The sequence below is a fragment of the Orcinus orca genome, chromosome 10 (assembly GCF_937001465.1).
Source record: "Orcinus orca chromosome 10, mOrcOrc1.1, whole genome shotgun sequence".
In the NCBI taxonomy this organism is placed as follows: Eukaryota; Metazoa; Chordata; class Mammalia; order Artiodactyla; family Delphinidae; genus Orcinus; species Orcinus orca.
Window position 1 is genome coordinate 4,765,977 of NC_064568.1, and position 19,211 is coordinate 4,785,187.

Genomic DNA, 19,211 nt, shown 5'->3' on the forward strand with positions numbered 1-19,211 from the left:
GAAGATCAGGCCTTTTAAGTTGTGATGTGTATTGAAGATTGTGAAAAATGCCTGATCACATGAAGAGGCTCCATAAATGGTAGCTGTTATTTGTGAAGTTTTTCTTTCTTCTGAAAAATGCACCCTTTTTGGCCAGGTTTGGAGACCTTATTGCCCATCTTTTCTGTACTGAGGTGTAACGAATGTATAGAAAACTACATACAGCCATTTCTACATACATATATATATCTACACACTCATGAAACCACCTCCCAAATTAAGAAGTAGAACATTCCAACACCCAGGAAATTTTCCAGGTTAGCCTCCCCTCATCCCCTTCCCCCACCAATGGACCCCTCCCATTCTTTCCCTCTTCTCTTTGACCTGAGCTCATGGCATGTCCATTCTTCAAGCCGTTTCTGACTCATTCCTTTCCCCACTTCCGTTCCTCTTCTGAGACCTTTCCTAGGAATTCTAGCTCTCCTGACTTCTCCTACCACCAAACCGGAGGTCTGCAAAGTAGGGGACATGCAACCCAGTGGAGTGCAAGATGGCCCAGTAGTTCCACTCCTATGTATATGCCTGAAAAAAACTGAAAACAGGTACTCAAACAAGTACATGTACACGCATGCTCAAAGCAGCACTATGCACAAGAGCTGAAAGATAGAAACAGCCCAAATGTCCATTGACAGATAATGGATAAACAAACTGTGGTATATACTTACATACTCAGCCATAAAAAGGAATGAAGTACTGCTATGTGCAGCCACGGGGATTAACTTTGAAAACATTATGCTAAGTGAAAGAAACCAGAGCAAAAGGTCACATATTATATGATTCCATTTATATGAAATATCCAGAACAGAGAAATCCATAGTGATAGAACACATAGTGGTGGTGGTCAGGGGCTGGGTGGGGATGGGAGGGGGAGAAACTGCTTAAAGGGTAAGGGGCTTTACTTTGGAGTGATGGAAATATTTTGGAAGTAGAGGTGGTGGTTGGATAACATTGTGAATGTACTAAATGCTACTGAGTTGTTTACTTTAAAACGGCTGATTCCGGGACTTCCCTGGTGGTCCAGCGGTTAAGCCTCTGCCTTCCAGTGCAGGGGACGCAGGTTCCATCCCTGGTTGGGGAACTAAGCTTCCACATGCTGCAGGGCAACTAAGCCTGCGTGCTACAACTACTGAGTCCACATGCCACAACTACTGAGCCTGAGCGCCACAACGAAATATTCCGCATGCTGCAATGAAGATCTTGCATGCTGCAACTAAGACACGATGCAGCCAAATAAAATAAAATTGTAAAAAATGGCTAATTTCATGTTATGTGTACTTCACCTCAATAAATTATTTTTGAAAAAATGAAGTAGCCACTCTTACTGGTGAGCTGGGAAGTTTGAATGAGGCACAGACTCCAACTTTCTAAGCTGTGAAGTGCTGGGCAAATACCAGCTGGGGGTGGCTGAAGAAAGGAATGGCCTAGGGGTCGGCAAGTGTGGTTTGCTGCTCTGCCCTAAGCAGTAATGATAGGATGATAAGAGTTAACTATGATAATTACAACTAACACTTCTATAATGTTTAATGTGAACCAGGCACTGTTCCAAGTGCTTTACATCTTAAACTCACTAAATCCTTACAACTCTTTTTTTTTTTTTTTTTTTGCGGTACGCGGGCCTCTCACTGCCGCGGCCTCTCCCGTCGCGGAGCACAGGCTCCGGAAGCGCAGGCTCCGGATGCGCAGGCTCAGCGGGCCCATGGGCCCAGCCGCTCCGCGCATGTGGGATCCTCCCAGACCAGGGCACGAACCCGTATCCCCTGCATCGGCAGGCGGACTCTCAACCACTGCACCACCAGGGAAGCCCAATCCTTACAACTCTTAATAGGTGAGTGCTATCGCTTTTTCATTACAGATGAGGAAACTGAGGAACTGAGGTTTAAATGACTTATCCAAGTCATAAATGAGGAAGGGGCAGAGTCCAAATTTGAACCTTGGCAGTCAGCCTCAACCCCCAGGCTCTGTGCTAAGTGCTTTTCATGTTTTATCTCATTTAATCCTGTGAGGTACGTATTATTGAGACAGGCTGGGACATGTGATCTGGGACCTGGGACCCTTTGCTGCAGTGCTTACACCTGGACAAAATACAAAGAAACTATAAGGGACTAAAAATAACTGCGTGCATGCAGTTGGGGCAAATTATAGAGAACAAGATACAAACGACCAAAAACCCAACTGCCGCTTCTGAGGTGTCGGGAGCAAAAGCAGGGTACTTCGCATGCCCCCTGCACACAGCACCACGAGGGGGCTGGGCAGACCACCTAAGCACCCCATCCAGCCTGACCCTGGACCCGCCCCTACCCTCATCCCTTATAAGGAAACACCTCACCACCCACCTGGGGAGTGAGCTTGTTTTCACTCCCCCTTGCTGCAGCAGGGGACCCAATAAAGCCTTGCTTGAATTTCTTGTCTGGCCTCTGATCAATTTCTATTGATTAAGGAGGCCAAGAACCCTGGCAGGTAACATCATTATTCCTAATTAAAAAAAAAAAAAAATCCCTTCATGGTCCCTACATGTTCAATGCCTTCTAGTCTTTCCCCTGCATTTATGTATATTTATGTGTATTTACATATTTATATATTATTTTATTATTATGTATTTATATATTTATGTATTTATATATAGGTCCACATACTCCTGTCATTATCTCCTCGTCATCTTCATTTCCCTCTATTTATTTTTTTTAATATTTATTTATTTGGCTGTGTCGGGTCTTAGTTGCCACATGTGGGAATTTTCCTTGCGGCACGTGGGATCTTTCGTTGCAGTGCAGGCTTCTCTCTAGTTGTGGCATGCAGGCTTAGTTGCCCCGTCGCATGTGGGATCTTAGCTCCCCGACCAGGGATGGAACCCGCGTCCCCTGCACTGGAAGGTGAATTCTTAACCACTGGACCACCAGGGAAGTCCCTTCATTTCCCTTTATACTGTACATATTACTACCTGAATTTATTATTTATGCTTTCTTTGGGTTTCCCATCTCTGCAAAACAGAGCTTTTGATTACTGTTGACTTCCCAATACCCAGAACAATGTGTGGTACATAATAGGCTTGCAATAAAAATTTAAATGAATGACTTGTACATGGTATTGGGTAGCTTTGTGTGCCTGTGTTTGAATGAATAAAATCATTCTGTACATGTTCTTTTTAAAATTTAATGTCCTGGATTAAAAAAAAATCAGTACATAGATCTAGCTCATTCTTTTTAACAGATGGATATCCTGTACTGTGTAGCTAGCACCCTTTATTTAACCTGTTTCCTATTTAATTAATCCACATTTTTTCCAGTGTTATCTCTAACACAAACAACATGGTAATAAACATCTTAGCAGGTGCCTTTTTGTGCGTATGTGTACCTATTTCTCTAGCATGAGTGCCTAGAAGTGGACTTACTGGGAGGAATACTATATACACTAAAATGTCCATAGATAACGCCAAATTGCCCTCCCGATATCCATTCCTGCCAGCGTTGGACGAAGGTACACAGCAGGTTTTCACACATCTTGCACCAGACTGGGTATTATCAGTCTTTTAAACTTTTTGCCAGTCTGACGGGGGAAAGGAACCCTCAATTTACAGGTGAGGAAACTGAGACTCAGAAAAGTTTAGGGACTTTCCCGCATGATGGGTTGCGATTTGCCACTTGATGTGTCCGATTCCAGGGAGGACGGGCCAAAGGTGGACACGGTCCTCTATGCTATGCATCCTCGGCCACGTGTGGTTATCTCTGGGCCTCGCGATGCCGGCAAGCTGGCCTTCCTCCCCCCGCCAATTCTCAGGCTCCTTCAGGGCAGCCAAATCCTGGCCCTTCCCGATTGCCAACCCGCGGCCAGGGAGGACCCGCCCTACTGCCTTCACGGCTCCGAAATGGCGACCGGGGAGATGGCAAGGCCACGCCCCCTGGGAGGCGGGGCCTGAGTTCAGGCCAGAGCGATGGATACCCGAGCCAAATTTGAAGTCCGCCGCCAGGCGAGCTCACGCAGAAGCAGAGAGCTGGTGGCGTCGCAGGTCGGGAGGAGGAGCACCGAGTGGAGGGCTCGCTTGCCGGGGCCGCCCGAAGGCGTCTTCAGTGCGGGCGCTGGGGCCGCCATCTTAGATGGCGGGAGTAAGACGAGAAAGAGCGTGAGAAGCGAAGGCTTCCCTGCCGCTCTTCTTGGGCCCCGAAGAGGGCCAGCTGGCCGGGCTTTGGGGTGTGTGCCCTGAGGTGCGGAGTGCGAGAGCGACGATGCGAGGGCTGCCCGGGGCCCCGTCCCCTGGGCTGGGGACGCGCCGAATGTGACCGCCTCCCGCTCCCTCGCCCGCCGCGGGGAGGAGGAGCGGACCAGACGCCACTGCCGGACGACTGGACACAGAGGTGGCCGGGCTCCCTCAGGTAGGCTGCAGGGCCGGGCCCGGGATGCCGGGGGAGACGGGCGGCGGCGGGGCTGAGGGGGCCGGGTTCCCCGGAGGCCCGGCCAAGGCGGCGCTGACGGAGCGGCCCCGCGGCTGCCGGGCGGAGGGCCCGGGCCAGGCCGCTGTCACCCCGGGTGGCGCTGGGCGGGCGGGGGCCCTGGGGCCCGGTGTCATGGCCGGCGAGCCGAGTTCCCACATCTCCACTCAGGTTTCCTAGTGTTTTGGGGAAACGTGCCGGCACTACCCCTGTATCTGGTGTACATTCCTTATATTTTGGCCACGGGAAAAACCGCCCAGAGCTGTCTCGGATCTGAGTGTTGTCACTCAGATGGGCTAATGTTTTTTTGGCCGCGGAGTGGGGGACCCGGGCTTGCATCTTCTCTCAAGTGACACCCTTTTCCGGAAGATGAGAGCAGTCAGGGACGGGAGGAGGAAATGGGTCGATGCCCCACCACAAAGGCATAGGGGCCTCCCCTTGGGTCTCAGGACTCTGCGGGTACCTAATGAGACGTTTGCGGTGCTTATACTGACGATTGGCCCCGGGATGCCTTTGGAATGAAGATCCAGGGCTCTTGTGTGTGAAGTGAGAGCCTCCAGGACGCTTCAGTTCTGCGGCTGTAGAGGCTCTGCAGAGCTAGTCGATGCCCAGAGAGAGGAGTTTGGACATCAGGAGAGGCGAGGCGGCTCTGTTCATTCATTGTTCTCTTTCAAGGGCTCTGGGTGTGCCCCCCTGGTATTCACTCTCTGGTGGGAAGAATGATAGGGTCTCCTGTGTCTCCTCGAGATGTGGCCGGGTTCTAGAGGATCACCCAGTCTAAGTAGGGAATGGATTCAGCGCACGTTCATCATTTCTGCCTGATTCGTTCTCTCCGGGCTGGAGGGAGTCTGCCCTCTGTTAGCTCCCGAGGCATGAACACAGTGCGCTGTGATTAGGATGGATTTACCAAGTGTCTTGGGAATTTGGAACAACTAGTTTTGCCTGGGGGAGTTGAGGAAGCTTGTAGATTGGAGGGGACTTTTGTGCTGAGGTTTGGGCTGATGAGTAAGTGCTCATCAGGTGAGGAGGAGGGGAGAGCATGCTAAGTTGAGGGAACAGCTGGTTCAGAGGCACGGAGACGTGCAGGAGTTTGGGGAGCAGCAAGCAGTCTGGGGTGCAGGAAGGAAGTGGTGGGAGATTAGGGTCTGAAACAAAAGTTGGCTAGCTTGTGAAGGATCTTTGTTGAAGATAGTGAACTAGTTGATTTAATTGGGATTATTTTAAACGAGTGTTGCTAATTCTCTTTTCTTGCTGATAACTTTATTTCCTCCTCCTGTTGATGTTAAAGCTGATAGTAATTGCACAGATTGACTTTGTTAAACCCAGTTAAGAACATTTTGATACGGGCTTTATGTCAAATGTTTTGTACTTGCATTGTGGTGAACGAACTGAACTCATATTCCTAGGGATTCTTGCAAACGTTTCTTCTAAAGTTACACTTGCTAACAAAAATGTTGATTTTATAAATGTAGTACACTCTACTAATACTACATTTTCAGTGGCTGTTGACAATGTAAACCATGCTCCCCAGTCATTTAGAAATTGGCAGATTATATGAAACATCTGAAAAATTGTAGAATGCAAGTGAGTATATTTTTAGTTAAGTAAATGTTTTATATCGTAAACTGTTTCTTTGGATTGATTCCGTGGATTCCAATTCTGTTATAAAGTCTTTAGCTCTGTGAACATAATTTTCCCCAAAGATCTCTATTTTGATTAACGTTTATGCTAAAGTGATTATTATGGTATTAACGGACTTAATCTAGCAGTTCCTAAATCTTTCTTGGGTTGTGATGATTATATACCACTGGAGAACCTTTTGGCTTGTTTTCACCCTTATCACTTCAAGGGATAAGCTGTTGAAAATGCAACAGAGACAGTTTGACCCAGTTGAACACTGGATACTTGGGAAAATTAACCTGTTACTCCTTCTGTTGTAAAAGCTTATCTTTTAGGTATGCGGTGTTTGTGATCGTAAGTTGTAGTGGAACTGCTTAGTCTTGTTAAACTCTTGTCAAATAGTTTAAAAGATGTGCATGCCTTCAAAATAGAAGGCTTGAGTGAAATACATTAGAACATATTTTGTGGGATTTGGTTTAGCAGAAGAAAACAGTGAGAAGCAGGTTAAGCTGGTCACTTATGATGAAAAGTATCTAAAAGATGAAATGGAGAAAGGTTAAACATTAAGTATTGTATTATAACTGCTTTGAGACTGGTTGCTTTTAGTTTAAAACATGCTGTCTGTGAAATCCAAAGTAGGAGTTTGCTCTGAAGATGAAACAACTTCTTGGAAGTTGAATTTGACTTTCAGAAGCACCAGATTATTTATTAAATGGAAAATATAATTAATAACTTGAAATTACTATTTCAAATAGCCTGTTAGTAGTAGGTGCATGATTCTATCACATTTTAATTCCAGGTAAAACTTTGTTAATAACCTATTGCTTAAAGTAGAAAAATGTTACATGGGAGAGTGCTTTTGTTTGCATGTTAACATAGTAGGCCATATATAATAATCCTGGTCTTGGGAGGAGCTTGTTAGCCAAACAGCATGCCTTAATGTTGACTTGCAGAAGAGAATTTTAAATATTGTCTTTGAAAGGCAGTGGAGTAATGTCACAGCGGGATGGGGGTTAATGAAACCACAAAATCGAGCTTTGACTTAGTAAAAGGTCTTCTGTTTTTTAAATTGTGCGTGTCATGGAAGTCAGTTCTCCATAACAAATGTCTGTAGTCGGAAAATTGCTCACCTTGGCTAAATTAATTGGGAAATCCAAAGAACACTTAGGTTCATGTAGGATAAAGTTGTTTAGGATTTAGGTTGGGGTGTGTGTGTGAGAGTGTGTTTATATTTATGTATGTGTGTGGATGTATAAGAATGCTTATTTGCTAAACTGACCAGGTTGAAAATGTGATACTAGATATTTGTGTTATAATTCACTTAGTATTTCTGGTATAGGGCTTAACTGCCTTGCCTGTAATCCTCAGGATAGTAATGTCTGGGTATTGCCTTAAAGTTGTGAGTAAAAATTCCTTAATTACATATCAAAATTTTCATCTTTAATTTTACGGTGGTTGAGTCATTCTGTTCCTCCTTTTCTCCCAGAATACTTGTGTAGCTCGCAATGATTTTAATAGTTAACTTCAGATCTGTTAGCTTTTCTTCTAAAACTACTCCTAGAATGTCAGTTTAACCAAGGAAAATGTCAAATGGGTGTTGTTCCTTTGTTACTGGTTTTGGCCCAGGCTATCTCAAGTCTCTTTGGCAAATCACTCAAGAAGTGTGTTAATTGCTTCACATTCCAATCAGTGTACATAGTTTTTCTTGAGGAACACTTGACACAGAGTTTTATTTTTAGATCAGATTCTAAGGGATTTTACTGGGTGGGGATTAACAACCCTAAAACTAGTTTGGAATCAAAACCTTTGTGATTTAGAAACTGTTTACATTTTTGGTTAATGAATGGGAAGCTACAGGCAATGACAGTGTTTTAGGGAACCAAATATGTCTAATTGCTTCTGAGGACCCTTGTAGACTATACCGATGACATCTTTCTACCTGTTGGGTTTCACTTACTATGATCCAGTAGCAAGAGTAAGTACATCTTTACTGTTGTAGTCAAGATGTTGTCTCCTATTTATTTTCTTCCAGCCTGCTAGGGAAGGCAAAAGTAGTCTGATTTCTTTGAAGCTACTTCTTTCTAGGCATCATATTTGGACAAAGTATTTACCTTTCTCCACCCATAAACATTTCTGATGGAAAAATCAGGGTAGTTAATGTTTTAACTTTGATAATAGGTCTTTAAAGTTATGACATTCTTAATCTGGGTTTTATGGAGGCATACTTTTCAATCTCAGATAGCTTTTAACATCTGTCCTTTACCTAGGTTTGGGGTAGATGAAATACTGAGTTTTCCTTAGAACATGATTCTTGTTCTGTGTGGCAAATCTCATTAGGAAGCTCAGAGTTTTTGGGAGAGGCATTTCCCTGGATCCAGATAGATCATTCAGAAAGGAACTCCCATTTGCATTTAAGAAAGTTTGTTTACAGTAGGAAAAAACTAGAAAAAGTTCAAATGTACAACAATGATAAAATGATTAAGTAAACTGTGGTACAGCCACTTATGGGGCCCTATGCTTTTCATTAACTGTGGCGTATATGAAGCATTTATGACGCGGGAAATGCTATATCCAAATGATTACAGTTGTGTTAAAAAACGAAACAGTACAGTGGAATATTACTCAGTAATAAAAAGGAATGATGTACTGGTACATTCTCCAACATGTATAAACCTTGCAAACATTATATTAAATGAAAGAAGCTAGTCAGAAAAGACCACATATTGTATGATTCCTTTTATATGAAGTGTCCAGAGTAGGCAAATCTGCAGAGAAAGTAGATTAGTGGTTGCCAGTGGCTGGAGGGAGTAGGCAATGGGGAGTGACTGTGACAGGGGTTTCTTTTTTGAAGTATTGAAAATTTTCTAAAATTGATTGTGGAGGTGAATGCACAATTCTGTGAGTATAATAAAAGCCATTGAATTGTACACTTTAAATGGGTGAGGTGTATGGTATGTAAATTATATCTCAAGCTTTTTAAAAAAACTCAAAACCTACCCATAGGAAGAAAACACATGTAGATGTTAACAATGGTTGTTAAACAGTAGAAATACGGATAATGTTCCTCTTTATACTCTTCATATTCTCTGAATATATTGGCTTATAATAGAAAAATACATATAATAAAGTTAAATTCTATTCGTGGTGTGGGCCCTTATGTCCCTCCAAACCATTCAGTCACTCTCAGATTACACTTACAACTATATTTTTGAGCTTCTTTCACCTGTTTTCTACTTCCTCCAGATTAGTTCAGGCTTTTATGCTGTATTTGCCTTGACTGTTGTTAGAACTTCTGAATTGAACTTCTTTTTCTTATTTCTTCCCATGCCAGTACACTTTTCACATTATTGCCAGATTCACTTTTTAAATGTGTAGAATCTTAAAAATTGAGTTTTATTAATTTTTTGTATAGGTAGTACAGTCACATGCTACAAAATTCAAAGAATACAGAAAGTTATGCTGTGCAGAGTAATTCTGCTTTCCCCTTTGTTTCCCAGATACCCAGCTTTTGTTCATGGAGGGAAATATGTTATGGGGTTCTTATGTTTCCTGTTTTGTGATGATACAAGAATATTCAGGCGTAGATGTGCTGGCCTTACTTCCTTTGGCAAATTGTCCAAGAGTCTCCATTGCTTTTCAGACTAAGCATACAGTTCTTGCTTCTATGTCTTGCTAATGTGGATTCCTCTTACTATCTTCAGTGGAATTCAGAAGCCATTTTTTTTTAGCACCTAAGTAGGTGCAGAAGGCTAGTGTGGTGGAGGGTGAATTAGGTAAGTTCCTGCCTTCAGCGACCTTATCTAATGAGGAGAGATTCACAGGATTTCCTCACTTTTATCTGTTCCTCTTTTAAGAGTCATTTTGAACACCATCGTCTAAACATCATTTCCCGATCTTTTTCTCTTCTTCTCATTGTTTCCTTCTTTGAACCCCACCTTAAAACCCTTGCATTTATTTTTCTTATGGTCTTTATCATATAGTCATTTGTGAGCTTATCATCCCATTAGGTTATCAACTCAGATTAATGCTTTCTAGTCAATGTGCAAGTCCTTCTTTATTGATATTTGTGAAAAAATTTGAGAGGCTGAGGGACCAGGCCTGTGTGCTTTGGTGAAAGTATTGAATCTAAATTACCACATTTAATATTAGGTTTTATAATAAGACCTTTTATTTAAACTTAACAGGGTTTCTGTATGTACTTTTCGGTACCATGCACTGTAGACTTTATTTATTGTGACGTATTGATATTTTATTTAAGTGTTTGTTTACCTCTCATCTTTTCTCGGAGGACTGTATCTTAATCATCTTTGAATACCCAGAGTTTAGCACAGTGGCTGGCCCCCCTGATTTCAATTCAATTTGTTGAATGTAAGGTGCTAAATTATGTTTATTGAATTGAATTTTTTGTATAGATGTCTTACATCTCTGGCTAAACTTAAGCTCCTTAGAGCTGAGCCATGTCTTGTGTATAAATCTCTAGTTCTTAAAACTTTCTCTTGATTATGTAATAAACATTAATTGCATGAGTAGAGATTCAGAGGTTAATCACCTGTGGATTTAGTTCCTTCCTACTGCCCACCACACAAATGCTTACAATTAAAAGGGTATACTACTTATTAAACTCATACTCAGAACTTTGTAACTTAGACATCTGTCGGAGGAATTACCGTGTCTGTTTTGCTTTATCAGTAGAGTGCTCTGGGTTCTCACTGCCAGCTCCTTGAGGACATTTGCCTGCTTTGGCAGCTCACTCATTGGTTCAAGCCACTCTTGCCATACTGGCTATTTTCTTCTGCATTCATAGGCTTTATATGTGGAGGAAAGTTTCAGCCAGAGAGAATGAGGGGATAAATGATACTCTTCTGCCTTCCTTGATCTTAGTCTGGACTGGAATTAGAGAAGTGTGAATGTGAGAATAGATATGTGCTTCACGACTAGTATTTATCTAGCTGTCTGACAATGCAAAATGGACCCTTTCGGCTTTTTTTGGGGGTGGTGGTGGTGGTAACTTATACAAAATATAAAATATACCATTTTAACCATATTTAAGTGTACTACTCAGTGGCATTAAGTGCATTCATAGTGTTGTGCAACCATGACCACTAATCTTTTTCCAGAACTTTTTCATCATCCCAAACAGAAGAACCCTGTAACAATTATAGAATAACTCCTCATTCCTCCCTACCTCCACCCTCTGGTAAACTCTGTTCTACTTTCTCTCTGTGAATTTGCCTAGTCCAAGTATCTCATATAAGGGGAATCACACAATATTTATAATTTTGTATCTGGTTTATTTCACTTACTGTGTTTTCAGGGTTCGTTCATATTATATTGTGTGTGAGAATTTTATTCCTTTTTGTGGTTGAATAATATTCCATTATGTATGTGTGTGTGTGTATGTATGTGTATGCTCCCATGTGTGCACAGATAAAATATTTTATTTATCCATTCAATAGTTGATGGGCTCTTGGGTTCCACCTTTTGGCTTTTGTGAATATTGATGCTATGAACAGTGGTTTACAGGTATCTATTTGAGTCTCTGCTTTTATTTCTTTTTAGTATATACCCAGGAGTGGAATTGCTGATCATATGGTAATTCTGTTTAACCTTTTGAGGAACTGCCAAATTATTTTCCACAGCAACTGAACCATTATATATTCCCACCAGCAATGCATGAGAGTTGCAATTTCTCTGCATCCTTGCTAACACTTGTTATTTTCTGTTTTTTGATAGTAACTGTCCTAATGGATGTGAAGTGGCTCTAGGCTTTTTTCTCACTGCTGATTAGATCGAATGGTCAAACCAGAAGGTTAGGAAGTTGGCTGTATTTGCTCGCATGGACTTTTTCCTTCCTTATAAATGTATTTGTATACAGTGTTCTTGAAAGAGATAAATTAATTACACAATTAATGACTCATTTTTTGAAAAAAAAAGTTTTTTGTTAAGCTGGTACATACAGTTGTTGTAGTTACCTTCTTTGTACCCTCATTCCCCCTCACTTTTTTTTTCTTTAATTTTCTTGGCGGCCGCGTGGCATGTGGGATCTTAGCTCCCCAACCAGGGATCAGACCCGAGCTCCTTGCATTGGAAGCGAGGAGTCTTACACTGGACCGCCAGGGAAGTCCCTACCCTCATCCCCTTTTAATCTAAAATGTATTCAGTTAACCTGTAAAAGATGATTTCAGTTAATCCTGGGTGGTAAGATATAGTAAGTGAAAAAAGTAGGGTACTAAAATATGTACAATAAGACTCCATTTTTATAAAGAAAAACATTTACATGCGTCTATTAAAATGCTGCCCCTTCAAGTTCAAATACTACAATGAAATCATTCTTTAGTGTCTACCTCTTCCTCCACTTGAGCTATAAGTGACCTTTCCATGCTCCAAATTCTTATAGTTTTCTTAAGAAGTTAACGCCTCTCCGCCCCATCACCACACAAAAAAAAGCTGTCACACACAAAAAAGCTGTCACATCTTGTTGTAGGCCTCTTTGTCATCCTGAAAGCTCATAGCATATAGTCTTTGGGAAATGATGATTTTTTTTCTTCTACTTTAAAAACTCTTGGAAGGCCAGGTCTGTCTTTCTTAACTTTATATTCTTCGAAGCAATTAGCAGTTGAAATAGATTCTTAGAAATTGTTAAATGATAGTGCTCCTTATACTTTTCCACTCAGTTCTCTGCCAGGTTGCAGTATACAGAGAGGCATTCTGGTTCTTTAGATTGTATATATCAGTACTTTTATGTGGTAGATAGTGATTCAATATCCATGGAAAAGAATTAGGGTAAATATTGTAATTATAGCTTTTCTCCATTAATATTTTATTCTGCTATTTAAGCATCTAATTTTGTGCGAGGTACTATAGTGGATGATGGAGTATAACAAGATGTAGGAAATGCGTATAGTTCTTTTCCTTAAGGCATTCAGACTTTGGTGTATAATTACATAGGTTACATATTCGTATTTTGTTTTTTTGCTCCTGTGGCAAAGTAGCTGGGTATAATTTAGGGCTTTAATGATTCAATGGTCTAATTTACAGAGAAAACTTCACATTTCCTTGTTTCAAGAAAATTATTCTTGAAAAGTTGATTTAAAATATTTTCTGGGAAACAAGTGATACTATCAGTTTTACAGGTATACCTTATTGTAATTGTTACTAGTTCTTAAAACAGGCAAGGTGATTGATTACCTTTGGGGGTATCATTGAAGACTAGGGAATCTTTCTGTGTATGAAAGCCATTGACTCCAGAATGCATTGTAGGAGAAATGGCCGAATCAGATGGTTACTTCTTGAAATAGCTTTGGCAAGATTGTAAACCTGGAGGAGTACCTCCTATCTTGAGGATAAATCTCAGTGTCTGTCCAATTGAGAGATGCTAGTGTGCAGAATAGTGGATTCACTTATTTTATATTTCATGTCTTTATTTTTGAGGAAAGCTAATGCTGTTTTTTAAGTCACTTGTTAATTATGCAGGACTTGCCACTGAAATTGATGCCTTTTATGTGGAACAGAAATTATTGGTACAAGGTTAAGTCAGTGTTTTCAGGCATTAACTTATTAGCAGGATGAGATGTCTGCGTGTTTTTGTTTTTTTTTTTTTTTTTTTGCGGTACGCGGGCCTCTCACTGCTGTGGCCTCTCCCGTTGCGGAGCACAGGCTCCGGACGCGCAGGCTCAGCGGCCATGGCTCTTGGGCCCAGCCGCTCCGCGGCATGTGGGATCCTTCCAGAACGGGGCATGAACCCGTGTCCCCTGCATCGGCAGGCGGACTCTAAACCACTGCGCCACCAGGGAAGCCCCTCTGCGTGGTTTTTATTTCCTCTCCATCCCCTTCCACTGACTAGGCATTTTTTACTTCATTATTACCCAGCCATCAAAATGATCATTCCTAAACCATATTTTATTTGTGCATTGATGTATTTTCATGCTTGTGTTAATGGTTTTACTTTGTAAATGGCTCTTTTCATTTAAAAATGAGCAGTTGCTGCCTAAATGAAGAAGCAATGACTGATTTGGAGATGAAAAGTAAAACGGGTTAAAAAAGAGTTCAGACAAAGTGACTTAAAATGAAAATAATGAAAAAGTAAGAGTTAAAAATAAAATTGGCTCCAGATGTCTTTCATTGTGGAACTGATTGCTTTAACATAATTGTTTGGACTAGCTGATTAACTTGTTTTGAAATTAATTATCCTTTTAAAAAGTTAGACTCTTTTCTAAACTCCGGCGGCCCTGCTTGCTAACTATTAGAAGGGTAGAGTATCACATTTTTTCATGTTCGTGTATGCTAGCCAGTCATCTGATGATGTTACCAGTTTGTGGTCAGAAATTGAGAAAGAGGGGTGAGAAAACTCAAAATATTGACACACACACCACCTTGCAGTGCATCAGAGTGCCCTTTTGAACTGGTTGGGAAACTGTAGTTAAGCCATTTCCAAACTAGACATATTATTGTTTCCTAGCTTGGACAAGATGACATTTTATTTAAGTGTTTGTTCTGTTCAGCAGAAACTTTTTATGTGTGAGGGTGGGTTTTTTCCAGTGTTGTGTGACCAACTGAATTAAAACAAAACAAAACACTTAATCCTTAAAGGAAGCTTGGAGTAATCTTGAGAAATTGATCACCCAGTCTCTCAGATGGACCAAGGCTGGATTGAACAAAGGGATGAGCTTAAAGGAGAAATCAAGAGTGAAGTCGCATTATAAATACATTAAAATACGAGTAGGAAATTCCCTGGCGATCCAGTGGTTCGGACTCTTGTTCTCTCACTGCCCAGTGTTCAGTCCCTGGTCAAGGAGCTAAGATCCCAGAAGCCACCTGGTGCGGCAAAAACAAACAAAACAACCAAACAAAAAACGAGCATTCATCTGTGTTTTTGCCCTGCCAAAAAAAGTGTTTTAATAACGCAGGCAATTTTAGCCACCATTCCTCATACTGAGTCTGTTCTTGTGAGATTCTGATTGCAGTTGAAGAAAGTGAATCTATTCTTTTGTCATTCTCAATTCTCCCAAGCCTTATAGTTTGACCATCTCACAATTGAGTGTGATTGTTGTGTCTAAAGATATATTTTTAAAAAAAGGTCCGTAAAGATAATAGCTTACCTTTGTTGACTTAACTACTATATGCCAGGTTCTTTTGAGAGTTTTACCTTAATTCATTTTTTTTTTCTTTTTCTTTTTTTTTTAATAAATGTATTTATTTTTGGCTGTGTTGGGTCTTTGTTTCTGTGCGAGGGCTTTCTCCAGTTGTGGCGAGCGGAGGCCACTCTTCATCAGGGTGCGTGGGCCTCTCACTGTCACGGCCTCTCCTGTTATAGAGCACAGGCTCCAGACGCGCAGGCTCAGTAGTTGTGGCTCACGGGCTTAGTTGCTCCGTGGCGTGTGGGATCTTCCCAGACCAGGGCTCGAACCCGTGTCCCCTGCATTGGCAGGCAGATTCTTAACCACTGCGCCACCAGGGAAGCCCTACCTTAATTCATTTAATCTTCCCATCAGCCTGAAGATGTAGGTACATTGTGATCCTTATTTTAAAGAGGAAGAAACACAGAGACAGATGGAGTAAATACCCTAAATATAGGCCATCTACTTAAGGAGAGATTAGAGAGAGAGATTTTCTGGGTTAGTTTTGACTTCATCCTACATACATCCTATCAGCACCTTAGAATTTAAATTCTAGATGTGATACAAACTTACTGTTTTTGTTAGGTTTCTGGGAATGCCGTCTGCCTTATAATTTTCTTTATGACTTAGAGTAGTTCCATTTCCTTCTTATAGGCCTTAGATGATTAACCCCACTTCATCCCTGTATTACTTCTTCATCTAAATTATAAATTTATTGAGGGCCGGGATCAAGTCTTAATCAAATTTGCCTCTCCCAAGTACTTTTCATAGAGCCTTCAGAGGTATCCCTTCTGAAGAGTTGTCCTTCCTAAACTTTTTTTTGACTTGAGTAGAAATAATTACTTCCATTACTTTTTTTCTGTAAGATGATAAGGAATCACTTTGTTATGACTTTGTATGTGAAAACTTTTCTTCAAATCGTACATATTTAATTTAGGGATTTAGTTTAAAATAGCACTTTACGAAGTATTCTTCTTGGGGCTTCCCTGGTGGCACAGTGGTTAAGAATCTGCCTGCCAATGCAGAGGACACCGGTTCAAGCCCTGGTCTGGGAAGATCCCACATGCCATGGAGCAACTAAACCCGTGTGTCACAACTACTGAGTCCGTGTGCCACAACTACTGAAGCCTGCGCGCCTAGAGCCGGTGCTCCGCAACAAGAGAAGCCACCGCAGTAAGAAGCCCGTGCACCGCAACAAAGAGTAGCCCCTGCTCAATGCAACTAAAGAAAGCCCGCATGCAGCAATGAAGACCTAATGCAGCCAAAAATAAATTTAAAAAAAGAAGTATTCTTCTTTCCAAAATGTGTTTCTCTCCACCACTAATCAATGTTTCATAAAGTTCTAGGAACTTTTAATCACTTGTATAAAACAATTGTGGGCTCACACTGAAGCCTTTAATCTAAAGTTTGGAGTGATTGGGGATACCCGTCTAATGTTTTATCTTAAACATTTACCATTTAATGGGGAGACTTCCCTCTCTGGAAAGTTTTCTGTGCAAATTTTGCCAGTTCTTATGAGAATGTTTAAGATGCTTAGAATTTTATATGATAGGTAATACTCTGAAGAGTGAGCTTAGTGGAAAGATTTCTGAAATGATTTGTTGGCTTTTGTAATTTTTAAAGATTCATTAGACGATTAATCAAAACTGAGTAGACACAAGTCTTTGGAATAGTGTTAGTGTTCTGATCAGAATGGCTGTTGGAGTTATTAAAAATCAATGAACTAAGTTTATTTCATTGCTACCATTTCTCCTACTCTATACTCTTAGCCTATTTTCTAATTTTCTGATTTACCAGGAAGATAGAGTTAGAATATTTTAATTAACTGATTAAAATATAAATTGACATATACTTCAGATAAAGTTGTATACCATATATAGTTAATAGAGCTACTTCTAACTGTATTTTACTTAAAGAACAGTGAAAGAGGGTATTTTACATGTCTTTTAAGCATTGTCACTGTAAGTTGTACATAGCATTTGATTTATTTCTCTTTGATAGTAAATCTTGTCTAATTTCTCCTATCATGGGGAAAAAAAATAGGCTTTTTGAGGAAATGGTAAATCCAAGCAGAGAGAGAGGTGTTTTCCAAAAAGTTACATTGGTTAATTGTAGGTAATTTAGGAGGAGCGTGCTGATGTTACTCACAGGTTCCGAGTTATAGACTAATGGGTAAAGCATCTGGAATTATTACTCCGTGCAGTCTCTGCAGAGGATCTCTGGGAATATGGAGACAATTTGCAAAGATCAAATGAACAAGATAGCATATGGCCAGTGTTATTCCCCCAAGTAATGTGAGAGCTAAACAGTTGATCTGTATTTTGCAACCTGGGACTTAATTTTGGAAGACAGTACCAGTAGCAGTTAAGAGCTTTAGGCTTTTAACTCAGAAAAACCCAGGCTGGAGGTGTAAGGGCTATCTAGGAGAGTTCCTGATTGTTGTATATCATGATAATAGGGAACATTTACTGTCTCAGGCCAACACTGTGTGTTTCACGTGTTATTTAACTCTCACATATTATAAAACATGCTGAGTAGAGGAGAATGAAATACAAGTAAATCTTAAGTTTAGGTGTCGTAAATCAAAGGCTATTTAAAACTATAGACACCGTAGTGGATTCAGGTCAGTTATACCAGTCGTAGTCTTTTAAAGCTCTTGCTACCAGTTCCTCCTCCTCCTTTCTCTGCTTTCAAACCAAGGAGAAACTCACAGCAGCTAGATAATATTACAACAGAATTTTAACTCTAGGGCAGTGCCCAGGTTATTTTGATGTATAGGAATTCTTTTGTATTGACTAATCTTCAGAAATAGTGAGTCATGGTTTGTAGTTCAGCAGTCTTCTAATTACATGGAGATTTTATTTTATCTAAGCTGTATTTATTACCAACTCTGGGGAGAAAAATTTTGGATTGAAGATAAAGAAGAATAACTTAAAGGCAATTTACAAGACCAGTGCTCTAACCCCTGAGCTACAGAGCTGTAAAAAGCAATTTAGACTTCATTATTTTTGTCTTGAATAAGAGCTTTCTGAATAAAAGATTATATATTATATAATATATTTCATACATTATTATATATTATATATTATTATATATTTCATACATTCTCTATTCTGTATCATTTAGTGGATAAGAAGAAAGGTCATGTGAGAAAATGCATTAGTAATACAACAGCTCTAAGGTAAATCATTTATTATTTAGAAATGAGATAAAAATCTCTTAAATATGAAGTAAATTTAAATTGCTTATGATATACAAAACATATTTTCTTTTCTTCCACATACAGGTCTGATGCATCACTTATAAACAATAAACAGTAATTATTTCAAAGTAGTGTAATAGTAACAATGTTAAATGATTATTTTTTGTGTTTTAAATCAGTGTGTTAAAATAGAGCTGTAATTTAAGAGTCTGAGGACCTGAATTGTTTGTTTTGCTTCCCTTACTGTCACTAGATCTTTTGAACTTCACATTTTCTTTATTTACAAAGAGGAATAATACCTGCTTTTAGTCTGTTTAATTCTAACAGCACTATGAGATAGTGGAGAGGAATAAACTGTGAAGTTCTGTGAAATTTTAAGTTGTCCTGTTTGAAGTAAACTATCTGCAATCAATCTCAACCACAGAATGCATTGCTGCGTTCTCAGAAACTAGAGTTTAGGTAGATTAAGAATTTCTTTAAAATCTCATTCAACGCCAAAGTGCTAGCTGCCATAGGTGTTTTTTGCTCTACCACTTTAATATTTTTGAATGAAATAAAAGAGAGTAGTATTTGAATAAAAACTCAAAAGTGAGGGCTTTTTTTAGACTGATTTTAAATGCTGATTTGCTGAGGCATTTTGAAGAAAATTCAGAATGTCTCTGTGTGAAAATATTTACATTTTGTGTGTGTGTGTGTGTGTGTGTGTGTGTGTGTGTCCCTAGTCAGGAGGGGATAGTAAAATTTATTTGGCTGTTTGGCTTGGCTGAGGTAGGGAGAGGGTGAAACAAAGTCAACGGTAGCCCCAAGTTT

The 19,211-nt window shown here is 40.3% G+C and overlaps 1 protein-coding gene across 2 annotated transcripts in view; it reads left to right on the forward strand.

Moving 5' to 3' along the window:
• The first annotated feature begins 4,104 nt into the window (after positions 1–4,104).
• Positions 4,105–19,211, forward strand: part of RAF1 (Raf-1 proto-oncogene, serine/threonine kinase) — a 72,783-nt gene continuing 57,676 nt past the window's right edge. For both annotated transcript variants that reach the window (XM_004284296.4, XM_033414068.2), the window contains exon 1: positions 4,105–4,406. The gene's annotated coding sequence lies outside the window, so the exon portion shown is untranslated. The remainder of the gene's footprint in view (positions 4,407–19,211) is intronic.